This window comes from Panthera leo, chromosome A1, assembly GCF_018350215.1.
Source record: "Panthera leo isolate Ple1 chromosome A1, P.leo_Ple1_pat1.1, whole genome shotgun sequence".
Lineage (NCBI taxonomy): Eukaryota > Metazoa > Chordata > Mammalia > Carnivora > Felidae > Panthera > Panthera leo.
In genome coordinates, this window is record NC_056679.1 from 128545478 (window position 1) to 128569051 (window position 23574).

The following is a 23574-nucleotide window of genomic DNA, read 5'->3' on the forward strand; positions in this document are numbered from 1 at the left end:
ACATTTTAAAAATGGCCTTTAAGAAGCCGAAAAGCAATTTATTAAAATGTTCGCAAGAATAATTTCTGCTTGGTGGTATTACAGGTGATGGGTTTTCTGTTACAAGTTTTTTGTTTCATTTCCCAACTTCTAAAATCTGCATACACTTTTTCATAGTCAGAAAATAATCTGATTTTTCTGATTATATGAAAGTATTATTTTTCACATCGGGCACTGAAAATCTGTCTATATCATAAATCTCTATAGTCTATGTTTACCATGAAAAATATGAATGAAAAACATGAACATGAAACTCCAGTTATCTATAAAATATCCTGTAGTTTGACAGTAAGATGGCAAGGCAACATTTTTATGGCCACTTGGGAAGTGCATCCTAAAGAAGATAATTCTGGAACGATAGACTGGTAAGATTATGGACTCATTTTGGCAAGACCATCTTATTGACTCCTACAACTGAGTGCTCATAATGGACACTCTAAGAGCAAACGGTCCAGAGGAACTGGGCATTTCTCGGAATGTGATATACAATATTGTACACAATTTTCATTTTAAGCTTGGCTTGGGTAGGGTTCTTGCCTGGATACTGATACATAGCTGTATTTTTGGTTTGTTTTCTCCTCTTTTGCTGGTGTTGGTTTTTGTTTTTGTTTTTTAGGTGAAGATGGAGATAGAAGAGAGGGAAAGTTTCTCTTTATCCTTGAATGAGAGAAAACAGTTTATGTGGTTATGTGCCCCCGACATCATTCTCTCCTCTTCCATCCGCACATCACTTTATTTGGTGCAGAACTAGTTGCCCATTCTCTATGTGAGACCTAGCTGAGAGGCTCTCAAAGACCTTGCTCACAGTTCTATAACTCAGACTGAGAGTCAGTATCAGAAACTACAAGGTCACTGGAGGAAGGGCTCATGTCTCCATTCATTTACTCAATAAATATTTGAGCACCTACTATGTGCCAAGCACACTTCTCCACACCAAAGATACACCAAGATCTCTATTCTCATGCAGTTAACTTGTATGGGAAGACACACAAGTAAACAAAGACAGACACAAACATAAATAAGACAAATAGTGACAAAAGTTCTGAAGAAAACAAAACAAAACAGAGTGATATGACAGGGTCACCGAGGACAGAGGGCTGTTAACAGTACAAGGGTAGTTAGACAGATCTAGAACACCTGAGTAGATATGAAGGGAAAGTGGTCCTGGAGGGGACAACAAAGGCAAAGGCCTAGAGGCAGGAACAAACTTAGTTTAAGTCAGAGGAAGAGAAAGCAGAGCACAAGGAGGAGAGAGATGCTGGATGCCTTGGGGAAGTGGATACATAAGGTCTTGAGGCCTAAATTAAAGAGTAGGGGTTTTATTCTAGGTCCATCTAGGGAAACCATCAGAGGCTTATTTGTTGTTGTTGCAGCAAAATATTTCTTTTCCTTTTTTAAAATTATGGTAAAATACGCATAACAGAAGCTTTACCATCCTAGCCTTTTTTAGGCGTATTGCTCAGCAGTATTTAGTACATTCCTATTGTTCTGCAACCGCAGCCACCAACTACCTCTAGAATTCCACATCTTGCAAAACTGAAAACTCTCATCAGAGGCTTTTAAGCAAAGCAGTGACATGATCTGACTTATGTTTTTAAAAATTAACTTGGTTGCCTGGTAAAAAATTGATTGTAGTGAGACAGTAGGATTAGGAGTTTATTGAAGTAGATAGATTGAGGATACATTTTATGCACATAGCTGACACAATTGCTGCTAATTTGGATGTGGGCATAAGATAAAGACAGAAATGAGGAAAGGAGATGACTTCTAGATTTTTACATCTCCAGCATCTAGCCCAAGCAAAGAGGTAACGTTCAATTCATAAATAAATACAAGCCTTTTTTTCCTAGAGAACTAGGACAAGAGAAATGAAAACTACCATACATGCAGGAGATGATATCTTTTTTCAGTCTGTACTAATTGCATCCTTGTAACACGGATAAAGTCTACACAGTTGGTTCGTGCCAACATTATATGCTTAATTCCAACATTAACATTAAAGGCTAATACTTTTCCATGAACACAGTTAAATTTTAACAAGCATTTTACATGTGTTACTTCATGTCTTTCCTAAATCAGTAGCTTTTATCCTGTGAGACTATAGTGCTATGGGCCATGTTCCTGAAGATTACATATGCACAAACAAGTTTGATGTTTGGGAGAGTTATGGACCTTCTGAATTCCATCCATGGACCAGCAGGCTAAGATGCCCTGCTCTACCTTGTGTGAGTTGCTATTGTCTATCACTATGAGAATCTAGACCTTATTAGTCCAGCCCTCAAGACTTTGAAGAAATACTTTCGAACAGTTTACCTTCATTAACATCCATAATAAATGAGTTATCAAGAGCCTGTACTAATGTAAAAAATACCTTTGCATCTTTAGCAAAACTGTTATTGCAAGTATTATAAATGGAGTTATTCAAGATCCTCTTTATAACACCAATGTGATAAATGCCTTCTACAATTCATTTCTGGGAAAAATATTACCTTACAACATTTTTGTTTTATTGTTTCAAAAAAACTAAACCATTAGAGTCGTGGAAACATTTTCTTATTTTTTCAATATGAGCTCCCAGCTAACAGTTAAAATTTTGTGTTCTGTTTATCACAACTACACTACCTACATTTTCCCCTTGTAGGCTTGGGTCTTCAGGTACTTATTGTGAAAATTTCAAATCTTTTTTGGAAAAAAGTGGAATGTAAATTATACATTATCTCATGCAAACTTTGCAACTGTCCTATTTCCTAAGCATATTATCTGCTCTCTTCCATGCTATTTTTCTAAACACAAGAAAATAGACTCAAAGGCCAAATACAGCAAGTGGCAGGATGTATAGTTAGATTAACTGTATTACAGATTTACCACTTGCCACCCAAGTGACCTTGGCAAAAATCACTTGAATTTCTCAGAGCCTCAGATTTTTGGTTTCTAAAATTCAGTTAAAAGCCCACATCACACAGGGTTGCAATAAGGACTGAGATGATGCATGCGAAAAGTTTTTCATGACATATAAAAGCAAAGAGGCAGGAGGAGGAGGAACAGCAGCTGCTGTAGACCATGCTTGCCTGTTAATAAGATGACTAACAACAGCCCTTCCTCTGTCGGCTGATGAAAGGCCAAAGGTTGAGACTCGGCAGATTTTTCAGGGGGTGCCCAGCAAAGCAATGGGCACAACTCATTCCACCCCTACCCAGCCCCACAGATGCCTACTTCCCTGAGACTGTCAGGCAGCCACCTAAAGGGCGTGGACTTGGGCTAAGGGAAGAGAATGAGGACAGGAAGGGATTGTTAGATAAGACAACAGGGCTTGGCGAGGAAGGTTTAGTCATCTTTGCTAAGATAATGTATTTTTCTTTTACATTTTCAGTCATAGTTCAGGGTCAGGTTTTAACATACACAGGCCTGAGGACAACATTATATTGTTTGAGTTTCAGGTTTCCCTCATGTAACACAGGGGAAACATAATACTGGCCCTGTTCATATTCTACAGTAAAGTGTAGGGAATAATCAGTGTTGTTACTTGCAGACAAAGATGGGGTGGGGCAACTTAAGAACTTCAAAATTCAGTAGTAAAGGCAGCCTGCTTTCTGGGGAAATAAAGAGTGTAGACTCAGCTGATTGGCTCAAAAGGTTAGATGTCATGAGGATTGTCTTTGTATTAGGATAAACTATATGCAATTGCCAATCAGAGTTAGGGCTAACAAAGAAAAATAATTACTAAGCTATAAAAGCACCTGGACTCTGATCAGGAGAAGGTGTTTCCACTTCCAGGATGATAAACCAGCTAGTGGCCTTGGAGAAACAACTTGGCTTCCATGGGCCCCAGGTTCCTCATCTATCAAAGAGGAAGCCTAAATGATCTCTAAGGTCCTTTCCAGGTTAAAACACTTCAACATGTCGTTAAGAAATTATCTCCATGCTCATGTGCCAATAAAGGTTCCACCTCCTCTCCATAGGTGCCAAGACAACTCTGAGGTGTATCCTGCCCTGAGGGAAGCCCAGCTGCCCACAGTGGCAGGAGCAGCATCTTGACCAACACATCCTATCCTAGCTACCTCCTCTCCCTCTCTCTGTTGATCATGTCTAGAATCACCCCTCCAATAAAGGGCTTACCAAAACCACAAAACAACAAAACCCCTATATTAGAAATTCAGATGAAAAGTACTACCTTATGAAGTGGTAAGAGCAGAGGCATATGAGTGCTAGAGTTCAGACTAAACTGGATTGGATTCCCAGTTCTGTTAGTAACCACATGACTCTGGACACATTACATAACTTCGATATGGCATGAGTTTCCTCGTCTAGAAAATGAGAACAAAATGACCTTCCTGGTAGGGCTGCTGTGCAGATTACATGAGATAAGGCATATAGAAAATGTTTTACAATGCCTGGCATATACCAAATAGTCAATAAATGCCATACTTTCATTTTTTTTGCATTTAAGTTTGGTCTTTTTTCACCAACTTGTAATACTTCAGAAGAAAATAATTACTATACTGCCATAACTGGTATTTGAATCTAGACTAAGTTACACCTCACCTAATCCAACTTTCAGATTAGCAGCACTACGAAATTTATTAAGTTTAACAAACTAGTTAATCCTATACTATGTTTTTTTTCTTTTTTCCAGTTTTTGCTTTCAATTTTTATGGCAGTCACTTAAGGGAGGTGGAAATCAGCTCTAGGTTCTATATATTGGTTCACATTACTAATACAAACTTAAATGCTATAGGGTTGCTAAAAGCCTAACTCAAAATAGTATGAGTTATATGCCATTAGCATAATATGGTAAGCAAAGAAAAAAATCTATATGTGCCCTGCTTTTTACATTCCCAATGGCAAAGTTTTACTTTGGTAATGTAGTAGGCCCACAGAACATCTACAGAGGCAAAACTTCTGACTACTCACTATCCTACAGCATAAACTATTACAGTTAGACTAACAGCATCAGCAGTTTTGACTGGTTCTGGTTAGTTAATAAAAAAAAGTTGTTTCAAGAATCAAAAAATTATATACACACCATATTTACTTTACCTTAACACATAAAAATATGCATTAATTCCCCAATTTCCCAAAGTAATTCCAAGATTTTCCTTGAAGAATTCCTCCCCAATATTTTTCTTATATTAACTACACTCAGAATTTATTTTCTACAATTTCTAGTTTTAATTTCCTAAGTAGATTGAGAACTAAAAAACAAAGACAAAACAACAAAACAAACTTGTAAAGCAAGGTCAGGATATTTTCTTCCAAATTTTCATAATTTTCTCTCCAATTTTTTAATAGTTTTTCTGCCCACTTTTTTAGTCTCTCACTTTTATGGACTCTTTCTAAAGAATTCAACATTCCCGGGCACCTGGGTGGCTCAGTCCATTAAGCCTCCAACTTCGGCTCAGGTCATGATCTCACAGTTCGTGAGTTCAAGCTCCACATCAGGCTCTGTGCCAACACCTCCGAGCCTGGAGCCCGCTTCAGATTCTGTGTCTCCGTCTCTCTGCCCCTCCCTCTGCTCTCACTCTGTCTCTCTCTCTCTAAAATAAACATTAAAAAAAAAATTTTTTTTTAAACAATTCAACATTCCTTTCATAGAAACCAATACTCTTCTTTTGCACTCATGTTTCATAGATTTACACGACTATTACTGATATTTAAATGATCTAATCATAACACATGTAACTGCCACCAACAGGCTTATGATAAATACTGTTGAGCCAGTAACCCAGTAGTTGTAGAAATGAACACGCTGCACTCAACCTACTTCCTGGGAAAATGAAGACTGTAGGCTTGGCTGATTGGCTCAAACGGTTAGATGTTAAGAGGATTGTCTTTGTATTAGGATAAACTATATGCAATTGCCAACATCTAACTCTTTTACCTAGAGCAATGGCAAGTGCCTATGTTCAACCTAGTATTTTTAAAGAAATATTAGCTATACTTAATGTTAAATATATCCACTAGACATTTTTTTCCCTCCCTTTAAACAATGATTAGTAGTTCCTGCAGCTTTATTTTTTAACTTCCACTCTACATTTACTCAGGAACTCACCCTAAGCTACTGAATAATCAGTATCTGGACTCTGGTTTCCCAGGAATGTTACTTCTGCCTCCCACCTTGCTTCAAGTTAAAGACACACCTGTTAGAATTTCAGAGACTGAAGGTATAAGCATGTGCCTTCTAGCTAACTGAATGAAAAACATCAGAAGGATTAAAATGTGAGATCAGCATTAGTTTGTTTATTTGTTTCTGAGATACAAATCTTTTTAACCCACAGAATCCAACACAGCACTACCTGCCGAGAGAAGGCAAGAAAAAGACAAGCAAGAATGGGATTGGGCAGAGAAGCCCTTGGACAGACCTAGGGTTAAGTCATCCTTAAATATGAGCACCCTTTAGGGGCTCCTGGGTGGTTCAGTCAGTCGAATGTCTGACTCTTGCTTTTGGCTCAGGTCATGATCCCAGTGTCATGGGATCAAGCCCCACATCAGCCTCAATGCTGAGCATGGAGCCTGCTTAAGATTCTCTCTCTCACTTTCTCTGCCCCTCTTCCCTGCTTATGTACACACTCTCTCTAAAAATAAAATAATAATAATAATAATAATAATAATATAATAATAAATATGAGCAGCCTTCACTGTCCCTGTTCTGTCATTTGATTATAATAAACAAAAAAATCACAAAGGTGTTATTAAGACAAAACCCAGAAAGCTGGGACAGGAAGGAGGACAGGCTGTATTTAAATGAGGAGCTACTAGTCAACCCTCTTTTTCTAGTTTTCTCTTCTACCACTGACCCAGAAAGTCTAAGTCAGGTTTTTCTTTGTGATTGCACTTACGCCCTCACCAAAGTACCATATGATATCAGAACTCTACTGTCTCACGTACCCTCTAAAATAGCAATCCACAGAGTCAATATGCAAAGTGGGAAGAAGCTAAACATTGTAATTTTACTTGGGTTCAAATCCTGGCTGCATACTTCCAACAGTGTATACTGAGTACCTTTCTTCACTCTCCTGCACTCATGTATACTATGAGAATTATGGTGCAGATCTTGCCAGCTTCAGAGGATTCATGAGCAAATGCATGAAAAGTGCTTTGCTGCAACTATTACTGATACCTAAAAGATGCCAAAACGTTTCATCTCGTAACTGTCAATAAAAGATTTAAAACTGAACTGCAAGATTGGGTATTTTATAAACACGCAGCACAAGGACACCGATGAAAGCTTACTTTCTGTTCCAAAATTGTTATGCAAACAGAACATAAGCAAGATATCAAGCGGAAACAATGTTGGTGGCTGTCCTTTCCAAAGAGAAATGAGCTACGAGATAGCAATCAGGTAGAGAAGAGAGATAAAGCCTCCAACAGGGGGAGGAGGAGAGCTTTCAGAAAGGTGAAGTTGCAAATACCAGAGGGATGCTTTTAAAATTCAAATGTGAACAGGTCCCTCACTTCCTTGAACATTTTCAATGGCTCCCCACTGATTTTAGGATAAACTCCAAATCCTTCAGGTCCAACAAGGCTCTTAGCAACCTCACCTCACCTCATACACTCCTCTGCAGTTGTTTTATAGTATTTCCAATTTCAGCACAGCATCTGCATTCTGTCAGCCTGAATGTGATTTCCTGCCTTCATCTCATTTCTCTGCTGCCCTAACACTCTTCCTTCTTTTAGCTCAGGAGCATGATTTTGTCTGCCTTCCTCCATGTGACTTCCCCAACACTCTGTGTTTCTCACAGTTTTTCACACTGTACTGGAACTGTTTGCCTCTCTGCATCTCACACAGACCTGGCCTGGCTTTAGCATTCTGCTGATCACCTTGCCTGACACAAAACTGACGCTCATTTAAATGTTTACTGAACACACAACTTCTGAAACTCCCTACTTTGGGCCAGATTTATCTCTGTTACCTTGTATTAGAGAGGACAAAGAAGGTAGGTAGCTGTTGTTTGAGGGCTGTGAGGCTGCTTGTCAAGAGAGATGAAAATCTGCCTTTCACCTGGCAGACTTATGTTATACGTTATACAGTAACTTAGTGCATCTGAATAATAGCCTGTTTGGAAATATTTATGATGGTGTGGCTACTTCTATCATTAACTAAATGGATAGTTTTACTTCCCAATGTAATAACATGTGCGCTTTTAATATATTTGAGTAAATTAGGAATAATTAGAAATCTCAACTTTTTTAGAAGACCAGTCTTATAAAGTGCCAAATTTGCATTAGTTTTCAACTTTTTCATAACTTGTGAGTGGTCCAAATTGGATGAGTATCTCAGAAACACATGTGAGATACAGTCCTCTCTCAAAGTGTATTCATGGCATGCTTCTTTGCATGCTCTATGACGTGTTGTACTGAAATTCAAGGTTAGTTCTCAATTTAATACACTAATACATATACAGAGTCTCCAAAGTTACTTGTTTGGTAAACAACATTCTAACATATCCTAAAACTGATGTTTGCACACATAGGACACCAAGAAGAATAACCAGTTAACATACTTGGGAAAGTCCTATTTCTTCCATTCAACTACAAATTATCTGAGGACATGGGTTTTCTTTTACATACATTCCAATGTCTGACATAAACAAACAAACTCCAGTTTATAAAGTGACATATCTGCCAAAGTAAGTATTGCTACAACTTAGATTTATAAGTGTTGTTTAGTGCACCTGTTCAACAATAGAGGATTAATTTATGAAATCACATTACAGTTGCTAGAATATGACACAAACAATAGGAATTTGGGAAATCGGATAAGATGAAAAATGCTTACTAGGTATTACATTAAAAACAAAGAATACTAAAATTCTACATGTACTATGATGTAGGAAAACATGCATAGAAAAAATGGAGAGAAACAAAGGCAAAAATCACAAAATATCCATTTTGGTAGAATTATGCTCAGTGGCTCAAAACTCTCATTGGTTCCCTTTTCTTACCATTTAGGTATCTTCTTGGTTTTGTCTTCTCACCTCAAACCTATGTAGGCACAGCCAACTCTTTCCAAACAGTTCCTCTTGGGACTAGTCCAGGCTCACATTACCTTATACAGAAGTTTTGGGAACAGGTTCCTATTAGGCATGTCTGCAGTCTCATCTCACTACCATCATATCTCCTACCAGAATAAGACAGTCATTCTACTGCTAAATATGTCTACTGTGGTAATCTCATTTATGTTTCATGCATTTTTAGGTATGTGTTATATTTTACAATAAAGATGACTTTTTTTTTTTTTTTTTTTTTTTTTGTAATTTACTGTGGTTGGTTCCTGTCTTGTTTTGCTAAGAATAGGATTCATCATTCTCTGTGGATATGGTCCTACTTCCACACTTCTAACTGGAGTGCTTACTCAGGATAACCGGGTTCCTCCTAGCTGCAGCAACTAAGTCACCAGAAGCTTTCCTCCCCCTCCAGGATGCTTGCCAGCTCCTCCATGTCTACCAATGTAAACTTCTTCACACCCTGTAAAACCTGGCCCACCTGTGTGCTACCGTAATTCACATTGCATCATATGTGGCAAACATTTAGCAAGTAACTACTAATTGTAAGGCCCGAATATTTAATGTCCTAAGCTGCTTACAATATTTTTTGTGGATGTGGAACATTTATAAGAGAAGATACCCAACTGGAGAAAGTGACATATGATAAGTGATGAATGAGTGTTCAGAGGTCGTGAAGGAGGAAACTAGGGAAGAAGGGCTGGGGAGGGGGTAAGGTTCGATGAAAGCTAGAAGGAAGAGACATTGTAGAAGTTGAAGAGATACATCATGATTGGGAGAGAGGTGATACGAGACAGGACTGCTGAATTTTGCACCTGAGTGACTAGGATAATGATGGGGCCCGTGACATAAATGATGTTAACTAGAAATGCTTTGAGGCAAAACAGAGCAAGTCCACAAGGAATATTACAATATAAACTGACAGATGCTACTCTAAAACTGAGTAAGATACATGGAAAGCACAGAGTCTTAAGGCAGCTAACTAGAGGTGATAACTAAAGTAACAAGGTTCTGTGAAATCTCTAAAAAAATAATGATAATAATGATAAATAAAATAAAAAAGAACTTAAACTAGTCCAAAGTCATGCAAGAGGGAATGTGAGACTGAGAACCTGATCAGTGATGCTTCAAGGAGCTCAGGACTTCAGGAAATAAGGAGGAAGAAGGGAATTCTAGGCGAGGCAGTATGCACAGTGGTTAAGGGCCCCAGTGCTGGTCCTGAGCCCCGGAGTTGGAATCCTCTCCTGCTACTTGAGAGTCCTTGAGCAAGATACCAAGTATTCATTCCCTCATCCATAAAGTGAGATAACATAATAATTTTACCTCACAGGATTGTGGTGAAGATTAAGAGTTAATGAAAGTTTTCAGAACAGTGCTTGGCACAGAAACACTCGATAAATGTCTGCCGTTGAGGGGAAAAGATTTTTTTCTAGTCCTCAGCGACCTCGGGGACAACAATTTCTGGCCAGCAGTAGGAGCAGGAACTACAAAGTAAGGGAATTAATAAGCAAGTGAGCAGTAAGAAGGCAAAGGCAATCACAAAGTATGGATGATTCTTCCACGGCGGTTAAACAAAAAAATCGAGCTGTGAAACAAAAAGTAACCTGTGAGCATAGGGTTAAGTGAAAATGCTTTCCGAGGGGATAGCTCAGCAAGAGGGGAAAGGTTTGGCTCGCCAAAACTATTCTTGAGTGGGAGTGGGACTTGTTTCTCCTACCACACAGGGAGGTGGACAGGGGTAAGACCGGACCCTTCCTGTCCCGGCTCCCCAGGAGCTCGAAGGAGCGCTCGATCGGCATCCGGTAAGTTTGAATCAGCGCTGGCTGATGGGGGGGGGGGGGGGGGGGAGGGCAATTTCCCAACCAACGATACCCTGGAAGATGAAACAACAGGCTTTCCCATCTCCATCTCCAGCACGACCTGTTCTATGGCTCAGTAGTCATCACCCTCCTCAACCAGCAGCAGTCGCTGGGACACCGTGCAGCTCAGAGGAGCCAAAGAGGCAGCTCCCCGCTGCGAGAGCAGCACCCCCCCCCCCCCCCAGGTTCATTCCGACCTCAAGGACACAAAAGCGCCCCAGACGGGAAGGAAGCAGTAAGAAAGGGGCTCGGGAATTCCGGTAATGGGGGGGGGGGGGGCGCAGGCTGCGGTAGGGAGGTCAGAACCCGGAGCTGGGAAAGTGACCTCGGTGGCCAAGGTCGAGGAGGTCCCTCCAGTCCCAGGGGTGAGCACCTTTGCCCTCCCGCCCGGAGCACCAGGGTCTCCGCCCACAGGGAGCGCTCGGGGAGGCTCAGAGCCCTGGGGCGGCCCGGGAGCACCGGCCCTCTGGGATGCCGGGGCGGCGGGGGGCTCCCAGGGAGCGCGCAGGTGAGAGCGGCGGCCCCGCCCTCCCGCGGGAAGGGCCTTCTCTCTCTGCGCCCACAGGCCGCGGTTCGAGAACTTCCGAAGCGCCTGCACACAGCCCGGGGAGGGCCTGGCCACGCTCCCGGGTTTCCCGCACCCGGATCCCGCCGCCGCGCGCTGCGCCCAGGTTCCTCCATCCGGCTGCTCCGGACTCCTGCCGGCGGGGTCTCTCTCCCTTCCCCCATGTCTTCTCCGCACCCCGGAAAAGTTTGGTCCCAGCGCAGGGGCTGGGAATCCCGCACTCACCCCACGGAGAGCGGAGCCGAAGCGGCAAGGCGCGCGCGGGAGCAGAGGGCGGCGGCGGGCGGCGGCGCGAGCGCAGAGCTCCTCACAGCGGCCCCTGCTGCTCCGGCCGCCGACAGAGCTGGAAAAGGGGAGGAGGCCGCCGGGATGTCACCTGCCCGCTCTCCCACCCCGCCGCGTGACGCCGCGCAGCACCGCCCCCGCCCGCCGCCGCCAGGTACCCGCGAGGGGCGGGAAGGAGGAGCCAGCCGCCATCCGGGAACGAGCGCCCCGCCTCCGCCCGCCTCAGCCGCCAGACCCTCGGAGCCCCGCGGGCCACTTTGGAGTACGGGTTCTGGCCTTTGGACTGTTATGTTTCTTTTTGAGCACCGATGCCATCCCTTGAGGTCATCTCGAGGCGTGACATAAATAGTGTGAAAGTTGTCGTCATGCATGACTCAGGAATGAGTTGTAGAAAAATGTGAGAAGAGGAAACCTGGTCCCGGTCAGGCTGGAGTGGAGAGAGGGAGAAAAGAAGGAATCCCCGCTCCTGAAAAAGCTATTGGGAGGGTCAACTCCTATTTAAAATGGAGGCCACCAATATATGTATGGGGGTGTGGGAGGGAGGGGAGGGTGGGTGATGGGTATTGAGGAGGGCACCTTTTGGGATGAGCACTGGGTGTTGTATGGAAACCAATTTGACAATAAATTTCATATATTGAAAAAAAATTTTTAAATGGAGGCCACCACGGCGAGAAGCCCAATTTGGGTCAACTCCATCCCTGCTTAGTAAGAAACTGGCAAAAATTGCTGCAAATATTGGGGAGTGGAGGGGGTTTTTAGAGCAGCGGGGAGCAAATGTAAAATCTAAATTAACTTTTTTCCTGATTAGTCACTGCAAAGAACAAAGTCTAGCAAACTGGTTTCTCCTTATCCGCCACTGTGGGCTTGGGGAGTGAGATGAGGAGAATGCAGGGCGTGTGTATGCGCGCTCAATTATTTTTTAACTTGTCTGGCCTTGTGTCTAGTTACGATCTTCTTAACCTTTGTTGAGTTTTGGGATCGGGGCATCGGTAGCTGGGAGGCAAAATAGGAATGGGAAGAAGTTAGGCAAAACGATGAACCGGAATTGAGTTGTCTTCTAGAAACCTGAAACATAGCCTGACAGGTTGCAGTCCTGAGCCAAGCTGGTCTAAGTTTGTGCTGTAAGTTTCAAGAATTGAATCGACAAAGGATACAGACCACCAGGTATATTCGGTAGGGAGAACATTCAGTGGGCCAGAAGCATATTTTCCTTACATGGCAAGTTTGCCTTCCATGACTAACCCTAATCTTGCATTGAACAAGAGGTTTTGAATGTTTTATGTAAAATGTTGAGAACCCACATAGTAACCGTTGAAAGGAACGCAAAACACATGAAAGCTCAAGTTGAGCTTGAGAATGTTGAAGTCAAGGGAACTGAAGATTTCTCCCTCTTTGTAGAAAAACTCTGCTTTCATAATAAAAACATGAATAAATATAGTTTAGTAGATTTGTAAAATTCCTTTGTGAATTGGAGACAGTTGCTTAATTGTATTTCCCTTTGAGTCTATCTTTCTAGATAGTCTATCTCTAAATATCTGTTTATATTTATGAAACTTCAAATATGTAGAATGTCAAACAGATTCTTTCATTTTTAACAAATGTTTATTGAGTACTGCTATATTCCGCGCCCTGAAGATTCAACACACAGGATAACACACGGAAAAATATCCTCTCTTCTTGTAGAATGTACACTCATTCTAATTGGAGACTGTAGATGGTAAATAAAATATGTAGTGTTCATGTTATGATAACTGTGATGAAGAAAAATTAAGAGGGAAAGAGGAGGGGATTTGAAGATAAAGCGGTTAGGGAAGGCTTCAATGGAAGGAGGCATTTGAGCCAAAATTTTAAGGAGGTGAGGTGACAAGCCTGTGTGTTTACCTTGGTAACAGCATTCTAGTCAGTGAAACAGCAAGGCTAAAGGCCCTGAGGCATGAGGGTGCCTGAGATATTCATGTTCACAGAATAGGAAGGAGGCCAGAGTGGTTGAAATGGGTAAGTGAGGACATTAGTAATAAATGAGGTCAAAGAGTTAAGGGAAGCATTTTTTAGTAAAGAAGTGACATCCCCTGACTGAAATTTTATTTTATTTTATTTTTTTAGAGCACTTTTATGTCACAGCAGTATTGAGCAAAATTGAGCAGAAGGTAGAGATTTCCCATCCACCTCCTGTCCCCACTCATGCATAGCCTCTCCCATATCCCCTCAAGAGGGATACATTTGTTACAGTTGACGAGCTTACACTGACAGATGTTAGTACCTAAAGTTCATAGTTTACATTTGTGTTTACTTTTGGTATGTATATTCTATGGGTTTGTACAAATGTATAAGGACATGTATCCACAATATAGTATCATACGGAGTAGTTTCACTGCTCTAAAAATCTTTGTGCTCCACATATTCATCCTTGCCTTCTCCTTAGCCACTGACAACCACTGATCTTTTTACTATTCCCCATAATTTTGCCTTTTCCAGAATGCCATATAGTTGGAATCATAAAGTAGGTAGCCTTTCAGGTTGGCTTCTTTCACTTAATAGGGTGTATTTAAATTTCCTCTCATGTCTTTTCATGACTTGATAGCTCTTTTTTTCTTTAGAACAGAATAATAATCCATCTGGATATGCCACAGTTTATTTACCCATTCACTCATTGAAGGACATCTTGGTTACTTCCAAGTTTTAGCAATTATGAATAAAGCTTCTATACACATCCATGTGCAAGGTTTTGTGTGAACATTAGTATCAACTCCTTTCGGTAAATACCAAGGAGCACGATTTCTGGTAAGAGTATGTTCAGTTTTGTAAAAAACTATCAAACTGTCTTTCAAAGTGTCATTTTGCATTCTCACCAGCAATGAATGAGAGTTCCTGTTACTCCATAGCCTCACCAACATTTGGTGTTGTCAGTCTTCTGGATTCTGGCCATTCTAATAAGTGTGTGATGGTATCTCATTGCTCTTTTAATTTTTATTTCTTTTTGATGACATATGGCATGGAACATTTTTCATATGCTTATTTGCCATCTGTATATCTTCTTCAGTGGGGTACTTATTAAAGTATTCGTCCAAATTTTAAACAGATTATTTTCTTTTTGTTGAGTTTTAAGGGTTCTTTTTATGTTTCGGGTAACAGTCCTTTATAAGATATGTTTTTGCAAACATTTTCTGCCAGTCTGTGGCTTGTCTGCTCTGATAAGTTGTGATTGTGATTGTATCTGCCTGTCTCTCCAATTTTAGGGGCAGCAGTTTGCCATGTGACTCCATTTCTTTTACAGATCTAAAAAGAGTCGTTGACTTTTCAATTCGTTCAGCTATTTATTTATTTATTTATTTATTTATTTATTTATTTATTTTTAATTATTTTCTTTAATTTTACATCCAAGTTAGTTAGCATACAGTGCAATAATGATTTCGGTAATAGAATCCAGTGGTTCATCCCCTACATATAGCACCCAGTGCTCATCCCAACAAGTGTCTTAATGCCCCTTACCAATTTAGCCCATTCCCCACCCACAACCCCTCCAGAAACCTTCAGTTTGTTGTCTTTATTTAAGAGTGTCTTATGGTTCATGCCCCTCCCTGTTTTTATATTATTTTTGCTTCGCTTCCCTTATGTTCGCCTGTTTTGTCCCTTAAATTCCCCCATATAAGTGAAGTCATATGATAGCTGCCTTTCTCAGACTTACTAATTTTGCTTAGCATAATACACTCTAGTTCCATCCATGTTGTTGCAAATGGCAAGCTTTCATTCTTTTTGATTGCCGAGTAATATTCCTACACACACACACACACACACACACACACACACACACATATATACACATGGACTGATGAATGGATAAAGAAGATGTGGTGTGTATGTCTTCTTTATCCATTCATCCATCAATGGACATTTGGGCTCTTTCCATACTTTGGCTATTGTCGATAGTGCTGCTATAAACATTGGGGTGCATGTGTCCTTTTAAAACAGCACACCTGTATCCTTTGGATAAATACCTAGTAGTGCAATTGGTGGGTCGTAGGGTAGTTCTAGTTTTAATTTTTTGAGGAAACTCCATACTGTTTTCCAGAGTGGCTGCACCAGTTTGCATTCCCACCAGCGGTGCAAAAGGGTTCCTCTTTCTCTGCATCCTTGCCAACATCTCTTGTTGCCTGAGTTGTTAATATTAGCCATTCTGACAAGTGTGAGGCGGTATCTCATTGTGGTTTGACTTGCATTTCCCTGATGATGAGTGATGTTGAGCATTTTTTTTCCATGTGTTTGTTAGGCACCTGTTTGCCCATTTCTTCACTGGATTATTTGTTTTTCGGGTGTAGTTTTGTTAAGTTCTTTATAGATTTTGGATACTAACCCTTTATCTGATATGTCATTTGCAAATATCTTCTCCCATTCCACCAGTTGCCTTTTAGGTTTATTGATTGTTTCCTTCACCATGCAGAACCTTTTTATCTTTATGATAATTCACTTTTTGCTTTTGTTTCCCTTGCCTCCAAAGACATGTTGAGTAAAAAGTTGCGGCAGCCGAGGTTAAAGAGGTTGTTGGCTGTTTTCTCCTCGAGGATTTTGATGGCTTCCTGTCTTACATTGAGGTCTTTAATCCATTTTGAGTTTATTTTTGCATATGGTGTAAGACAGTGGTCCAGGTTCATTCTTCTACATGTCGCTGTCCAGTTTTCCCAACACCATTTGCTGAAGAGACTGTCTTTTTTCCATTGGATATTCTTTTCTGCTTTGTCAAAGATTAGTTGGCCATACGTTTGTGGGTCCACTTCTGGGTTCTCTATTCTGTTCCATTGACCTGAGCGCCTGTTTCTGTGCCAGTACCATCCTGTCTTGATGATTACAGCTTCATAGGACATCTTGAAGTCTGGGAGTGTGATGCCTCCAGCCTTGGTTTTCTGTTTCAGGATTGCTTTGGCTATTCAGGGTCTTTTATGGTTCCATACAAATTTTAGGATTGTTTGTTTTAGCTCTGTGAAGAATGCTGGTGTTATTTTGATTGCAATTGCATTGAATATGTAGATTGCTTTGGGTAGTATTGACATTTTAATAGTATTTGTTCTTGCAATTATGAGCATGGAATATTTTTCCATTTTTTTGGTGTCTTCTTCAATTTCTTTCATAAGTTTTCTATAGTTTTCAGTGTATAGATTTTTCACCTCTTTTGTTTAGTTTATTGCTATGTATTTTAGTTTTTGGTGCAATTTCAAATGGGATCCATTCCTTGATTTCTGTTTCAGTAGCTTCATTATTGGTGTATAGAAATGTCATAGATTTCTGTACATTGATTTTATGTCCTATGACTTTGCGGAATTCATATATCAGTTCTAGCAGTTTTTTGGTGGAATCTTTTGGGTTTTCCACATAAAGTGTCATGTCCTCTGACCAAAACTTTAAAAAGGAATCCCCCCAGTAGAAGGATGAAGAAAATGAGTAGTTGCTAAACAACAATCCAAATTTGTATTATAACAAAGAAGAAAGTGTTTAAATATGGAGGAAGTGGTCAACTGTGTCCAATGCTGTGAACTGAGGACCAGAAATTGACTGTTGATTTAGCAAGATGAAAATCATTGGTGACCATGACAAGAACACATTTGGAGGAATGGAAGGAATGAAAATCTGAATTGAATGTGTTTCAAGAGTAAGTGGGAAGAGAGAAATTGGAGATAACAAATTTAGACAATTTTATCAAAGATTTTTTGTGGTATAAAGGGGCAAAGACATGGAGTAATGGCAGGAAGTGGAATTGGATCTAGAGAATTTTTGTTGGTTGTTGTCATTAAAGATCGTGGCATTTAAAGTATGTTTGTATTCTTTGGAAAATTTTAGTAAAGAAGGCAAACCTGGTAAAACTAGAAAGAAGACAACTCTTGCAGTGATGTCCTTGAATATGTGAGAGGGCTGGGATTTGGTATGCAGGTAGAGAATTTGACCTTAGGTCTGAACATACACATTCACCCATAAGTAACAAAGGGAGGGTTAGAGTTATGGACATATGTTGGAGGAGTTAGGAGCTTGTATTCGTAGATGGTCTTATCAGGTTCCCCAGAGGCAGACCTGAGGCAGAAAGTTGTGTATAACTGATTTATTGAGGTCACTAAGGGATCAAAGAGGATCTGGGTAAAACTGACACTGTTCACTATGCCAATATTAATATTTTCCAAATTTGCCTTAAAAACATTTTTTCATTTCATTTCTTAAAAACTTATTTATTTTGAGAAAGAGAAAGAGCACAAGTGGGAGAGAGAGGCAGAGAGAGAGAGAGAGAGAGAGAGAGAGAGAGAGAGAGAGAGAGAGAATCTCAAACAGGCTCCATGCTTGGTGCAGAGCCCAAGCCAGGGCTCCATCCCACAATGCTGGGATCATGACCTGAGCCGAAATCAAGAGTTGGACACTTAACCAAGTGAACCACCCAGGCGCCCCAAATTTGCTTTTTAAAAAAGGATTAAAATGTTATAGTTAAAATTACCCTAGAGGTGCCTGGGTGGCTCCTGATCTCAAGGTTTGTGAGATCCTGTCTCCCCCCAACCCCCTGGCCCACTCCTCTCCCTCTCTTTCTGCCCCTCCCCCTCGTGAACATAAATGAATAAACCTAAAAAAACTTAAAAAAAAAAAAACTACCCTAACCCCTTTCTTTTTCCCAAAAGTATGTGCTAAAGTAGCTATGTATCATTCCTGCATGTATTTATAATTTTATTACATACATTTCTAAATATTTACTATAATTTTATATGTGGTTATATTTTATGTAAATAGTATCATACTGTATATTCTTCTGCAACTGTGTTCTTTAGTCACCACTTTCTTCAAGGATTTATTCATGTTGATACATATAGATCTTGTTCATTCATTTAATTACTATATAGTATTCTATTGTATGAGTAAACCATTTATCCATTTACTTGCTAATGAATGAATTTGGGTTCCTTCCCATTTTTCCCTTATGGAGACAAAGTGGCAATGGATATATGAGTAAATATTTTCTTGTATACATGTAGAAAAATGTGTAGGGTTTACATTTAGAAATGGAATTAGTAGTCATGGAGTAGATTGTTCTCTTCTAAAGACATTTGGTACTTTTTGGCTGCCTTGACTCTGAACCTTCTTCCCTATATTTGAGGAAGTACCTATTGTAGGACTTCATAGGAGGCAGAGCTCGCCTCCCATTACAGAAGCTGAAGTGTGTGATAGTTTGCTAGCCCCTTGGGCAGCTAGAGCACAGGGCTGTGACTGAAGCTGGGCCAAGCACATAGCCCCCGCTCCCTGCCCCCACTCAAATTGCTGACATTGAAGCTAGTGACACAAGAAATTGTGCATGCTAGAGGCATGCATGGCTCCCCAGGCTGGTTCACTGGCATGAAATTAGCTCTGGATTGTCAGCAGAGCATTCCTTTGTTCCTAATTTTTCCAAACCTGTTTATCCAAGTTTTGTGGAAATCTGTAAACTTTCAATATTTTTTCAATAAACAAACACGTTTTCTGTCTAAATTAGCCATTTAGTTTCTTTTGCTTGCAGTTGAGAACTCTGACTGACTTACTTTCCTAAGTGGTGCTAATTCACACTCCCACCACATTATAGAATCATTCACATTTTCCCAAATACTTGTCACCATCCCATTTTGTTAGACCTTACGTTTTTGCCAGTCTGGTGGGTATGTTGTTTTAATATACATTTTCAGGTTTACTAGTGATACTAAACATCTTTTCATATTTTTTAATCATTGAGATGTCTTCTCTGAATTGCTTTTTCATGTCATTTGCTTATTTTTGCATGGAGTTATTTATATTGTTCTTGTTAATCTGTGCCAATTTTGTCAGTTATGTTTTACAATATCTTTTCTCAGTCTAAGGGTTATATTTTAATTATATGAGGATTTTTATTGTTCATAAGGTTAAAATTTAAAAAAAATTTGGAATGTTAATTTAGTCTTGAGAGAGAGAGAGAAAGAGAGAGAGAGAGAGAGAGAGAGAGAGAGAGCATGAGTGGGGGAGGGGCAGAGAGAGGGAGACAGAATCCGAAGCAGGCTCCAGGCTCTGAACTGTCAGCACAGAGCCTGATGCAGGGCTCCAACTCACCAGCCATGAGATCATGACCTGAGTCGAAGTTGGACGCTTAACCTGAGCCACCCAGGTGCTCCAAGTTAAAAATTTTTTAATGTTTATTTATTTTATTTTGAGAGAGAGAGAGAGAGAGAGAGAGAGAGAGAGAGAGAGAGAGAGAGAAGGAGAAGAGTGGAGAGGGAGGGAGACAGAGAATCTGTCTGGCTCTGCACCCTCAGCATGAAGCCCGACATGGGGCTCGAACCCATGAGACATGACCTGAGACGACTTGGCAGGCTCAACCAACTGAGCCACCCAGGCACCCCTTTAAGTTTAAAATTATTTAATGTAGTCAAATTGATCAATACTTTTCCTATGCTTTGTGCATTTTGCCTTTTTCTGACGTCATAAATATACTTATTTTTGTTTTCTAAAATTTAGGATTTTTCTTATTAAATTTCCATTTTTAATCTACCTGAAATTTCTTTAAAATTTTTATTTTTGAACAGGTAATACATTCACATGACTTTATATCAAAAAGGCATACAATGAAAAATCTTCCTCCACTTCTCCCATCCATGCCTTTCGGATATACTTCTATAGATTTACAAGAAAGATTTTTAAAAAGTTTATTCTTGTTTCTCTTATTTTTAATACAAATATTAAGTCATGTACACATTGCTCTGTACCTGTTTTTTCCCACTAAACAGTATGTCTTGAGATACTTTCATAGAATACTTATTTCTTCATCTTTTATTTCTATATTGTGAGTCAACCATAATTTATTTAACCAGTTTCCTATCAATAAACACTGAGATTGTTTGCAGTCTTGCGGTGTTCATATCAATAGCTAACACACCACAGTATGTGCCAGGTACTGTTGTAAGTACTGTTTACACAGATTAACATTTGTCAATTTTAAGAGCAGCTTCCCCCCTTCCCCCATCCAGGGAAAGTCCATGGTAGGCTTTTGATTCAAATAGTCTTGAAATTTAAATATTGATTTAGTAAGAATTGCAGGAAATGGTTACCTCTTCCTTAGGCTTCTCTTGGTATTTGCTGGAGAACACTTGGTAATTTCTTTGGCAGTATGCTACCTCTGCTCATTACCTCTCTGTCCTCTCCTAACACTCTCCCTTTTGCCTGTTCTGATCTAGCTACACGCATTTCCCTATTTCTTTTTTTAAATATGAAATTTATTGTCAAATTGGTTTCCATACAACACCCAGTGCTCATCCCAACAAGTGCCCTCCTCAATGCCCATCACCCACTTTCCCCTCTCTCCCACCCCCCATCAACCCTCAGTTTATTCTCAGTTTTTTAAGAGTCTCTTATGGTTTGGCTCCCTCCCTCTCTAACTTTTTTTTTCCTCAACCCCTCCCCCATGGTCTTCTTTTAAGTTTCTCAGGATCCACCTAAAAGTGAAAACATATGGTATCTGTCTTTCTCTGTATGACTTATTTCACTTAGCATAACACTCTCCAGTTCCACCCATGTTGCTACAAAAGGCCATGTTTCATTCTTTCTCATTGCCAAGTAGTATTCCATTGTGTATGTAAACCATAATTTCTTTATCCATTCATCAGTTGATGGACATTTAGGCTCTTTCCATAATTTGGCTATTGTTGAAAGTGCTGCTATCAGCATTGGGGTACAAGTGCCCTATGCATCAGCACTCCTGCATCCCTTGGGTAAATTCCTAGCAGTGCTATTGCTGAGTCATAGGGTAGATCTACTTTTAATTTTTTTTACGAACCTCCACACGGTTTTCCAGAGCAGCTGCACCAGTTTGCACATCCACCAACAGTGCAAGAGGGTTCCCGTTTCTCCACATCCTCGCCAGCATCTATAGTCTCCTGATTTGTTCATTTTAGCCACTCTGACCAGCGTGAGATGGTATCTCAGTGTGGTTTAGATTTGTATTTTCCTGATGAGGAGTGACGTTGAGCATCTTTTCATGTGCCTGTTGGCCATCTGGATATCTTCTTTAGAGAAGTGTCTATTCATGTTTTCTGCCCATTGCTTCACTGGCTTATTGGTTTTTCGGGTGTGGAGTTTGGTGAGCTCTTTATAGATTTTGGATACTAGCCCTTTGACTGATATGTCATTTGCAAATATCTTTTCCCATTCCGTTGGTTTTTTAGTTTTCTTGATTGTTTCGTTTGCAGTGTAGAAGCTTTTTATCTTCATGAAGTCCCAATAGTTCATTTTTGCTTTTAATTCCCTTGCCTTTAGAGATGTGTCAAGTAAGAAATTGCTGCGGCTGAGGTCAGAGAGGTTTTTTCCTGCTTTTGCCTCTAGGGTTTTGATGGTTTCCTGTCTCACATTCAGGTCCTTCATCCATGTTGAGTTTATTTTTGTGAATGGTGTAAGAAAGTGGTCTAGTTTCACTCTTCTGCATGTTGCTGTCCAGTTCTCCCAGCACCATTTGTTAAAGAGACTGTCTTTTTTCCATTGGATATTCTTTCCTGCTTTGTCAAGGATTAGTTGGCCATACTTTTGTGGGTCCAATTCTGGAGTCTCTATTCTATTCCATTGGTCTATGTGTCTGTTTATGTGCCAATACCATGCTATCTTGATGATTACAGCTTTGTACTAGAGGGTAAAGTCTGGAATTGTGATGCCTCCCACTTTGGTCTTCTTCTTCAGTATTACTTTGGCTATTTGGGGTCTTTTGTGGTTCCATACACATTTTAGGATTGCTTGTTCTAGTTTCGAGAAGAATGCTGGTGCAATTTTGATTGGGATTGCATTGAATGTGTAGATTGCTTTGGGTAATATTGACATTTTAACAATAATTATTCTTTCAATCCATGAGCATGGAGTGTTTTTCCATTTCTTTGTATCTTCTTCAATTTCCTTCATAGGCTTTCTATAGTTTTCAGCATACAGATCTTTTACATCTTTGGTTAGATTTATTCCTAGGTGTTTTATGCTTCTTGGTGCAATTGTGAATGGAATCAGTTTCTTTTTTTGTCTTTCTGTTGCTTCATTATTAGTGTATAAGAATGCAACTGATTTCTGTACATTAATTTTGTATCCTGCGACTTTGCTGAATTCATGTGTCAGTTCTAGAAGACTTTTGGTGGAGTCTGTCGGGTTTTCCATGAATAATATCATGTCATCTGCAAAAAGTGAAAGCTTGACTTCATCTTTGCCAATTTTGATGCCTTTGATTTCCTTTTGTTGTCTGATTGCTGATGCTAGGACTTCCAACACTATGTTAAACAACAGCGGTGAGAGTGGACATCCCTGTTGTGTTCCTGATCTCAGGGGGAATGCTCTCAGTTTTTCCCCGTTGAGGATGATATTAGCTGTGGGCTTTTCATAAATGGCTTTTATGATTTTTAAGCATGTTCCTTCTATCCCGACTTTCTCGAGGGTTTTTATTAAGGATGCTGAATTTTGTCAAATGCTTTTTCTGCATCGATGGACAGGATCATATGGTTCTTTTATTAATGTAATGTATCACATTGATTGATTTGCGAATGTTGAACCAGCCCTGCAGCCCAGGAATGAATCCCACTTGATCATGGTGAATATTTCTTTTTATATCCTATTGAATTTGATTTGCTAGTATCTTGTTGAGAATTTTTGCATCCATATTCATCAGGGATATTGGCTTGTAGTTGTCTTTTTTTGCTGGGTCTCTGTGTGGTTTGGGAATCAAAGTAATGCTGGCTTCATATTATGAGTCTGGAAGATTTCCTTCCCTTTCTATTTTTTGGAACAGCTTGAGAAGGATAGGTATTATCTCTGCTTTAAATGTCTGGTAGAATTCCCC

At 40.0% G+C, this 23574-nt stretch overlaps 1 protein-coding gene across 1 annotated transcript in view; it reads right to left on the reverse strand.

Annotated features, from left to right (window-relative positions):
• The window catches only part of ELOVL7 (ELOVL fatty acid elongase 7), a 72810-nt gene extending 61060 nt beyond the window's left edge, over positions 1-11750 (reverse strand). Inside the window, exon 1 of the mRNA XM_042939704.1 lies at positions 11691-11750. The gene's annotated coding sequence lies outside the window, so the exon portion shown is untranslated. The remainder of the gene's footprint in view (positions 1-11690) is intronic.
• Between the last annotated feature and the right edge of the window lie 11824 nt (positions 11751-23574).